The sequence below is a fragment of the Salvelinus alpinus genome, chromosome 29 (assembly GCF_045679555.1).
Source record: "Salvelinus alpinus chromosome 29, SLU_Salpinus.1, whole genome shotgun sequence".
Taxonomy (NCBI): Eukaryota; Metazoa; Chordata; class Actinopteri; order Salmoniformes; family Salmonidae; genus Salvelinus; species Salvelinus alpinus.
The window spans coordinates 30999236-31000699 of NC_092114.1; the positions used below are offsets into that span (position 1 = coordinate 30999236).

At 44.3% G+C, this 1464-nt stretch overlaps 1 non-coding gene across 1 annotated transcript; it reads right to left on the minus strand.

The window, feature by feature from the left end:
• Positions 1-947: 947 nt before the first annotated feature.
• trnap-ugg (transfer RNA proline (anticodon UGG)) lies at positions 948-1020 on the minus strand. The gene has a single exon. It is a non-coding gene; the product is annotated as a tRNA-Pro (tRNA).
• Positions 1021-1464: the final 444 nt, after the last annotated feature.

Sequence of the window (1464 nt, forward strand, 5' to 3'; positions counted from 1 at the left end):
CGTGTGTCGCCTCACAACGCCCAATCAATCATTGAACATCTTCAGTGGTGCCTGAGAAACACTGGGCTTGCATCACAGGTGGCACTCTAATCCCTATATAGTGCACTACTTTTGACCAAGGTCAATAGGGAATAAAGTGCTGTTTGGAACGCACCCAGGGATATCAGCAGGCCATAACAGTACATTCCATTTAAGCCATAGAAAATGTATGGGAGCACGATTTTACAAAACAAAAGTCCTAGTTTAATTATGTGTCATGAGGTGAAAATTGCAGTGGGTGGTTAAGGCGCCACAGAGGTACTGGTCTTCCTTCCACTGCAATGATGATATGGAATGGTGTCAGAGCTGTGGTGTGATTATCAGAACAAATTACAGGGGAGAAGAGTCTGGGATAGTTACAATCAGAGGCACCTTTACAATAATGTTTTCCTTTAGCTCTTTCTGCTCTGTAATGTTGTTGTTTTTGTCAGTATCACTTTCTTTACCTCCATCTCCAGGAGTGTCTTTCTGAATGTGTTTTACCATGGAGAGAGAGAGGGTGGTTGTAATATGTGTGAAATGACTGGTTGCTGTCCATTATCTAGTCCCTATAGTCTGACAGACAGAGTTGTGGAGGAAGGTATGTTTACGCCTGGAGTGTTAGAAATGAGAAAATTCTTAACATTCTCTCACTGCTCTTAATTCCAGGTCCATAATCAAATCAAATCAAATTTTATTAGTCACATGCGCCGAATACGACAGGTTCGCACACCTTACAGTGTACAACAACGCAGTTAAAAAAGAAAAAAAGAATAAGAAATAAAATGTAACAAGTAATTTGAGAGCAGCAGTAAAATAACAAGAGAATATATACAAGGGAGTACATTTACATTTACATTTAAGTCATTTAGCAGACGCTCTTATCCAGAGCGACTTACAAATTGGAAAGTTCATACATATTCATCCTGGTCCCCCCGTGGGGAATGAACCCACAACCCTGGCGTTCCAAGCGCCATGCTCTACCAACTGAGCCACACGGGAGTACCGGTACAGAGTCAATGTGCGGGGGCACCGGTTAGTTGAGGTAATATGTACATGTAGGTAGAGTTATTAAAGTGACTGTGCATAGATGATAACAACAGAGAGTAGCAGCGGTGTAAAAAGGGGGGGGGGGGCAATGCAAATAGTCTGGGTAGCCATTTGACTAGATGTTCAGGAGTCTTATTTCTTGGGGGTAGAAGCTGTTTTTGCAGCCTCTTAGACCTAGACTTGGCGCTCCGGTACCGCTTGCCGTGCGGTAGCAGAGACAACGGTCTATGACTGGGGTGGCTGGAGTCTTTGAAAATTTTTAGGACCTTCCTTTGACACCACCTGGTATAGAGGTCCTGGATGGCAGGAAGCTTGGCCCCAGTGATGTACTGGGCCAAACGCACTACCCTCTGTAGCGCCTTTCGGTCGGAGGCCAAGGAAGTGATGCAACCAGTC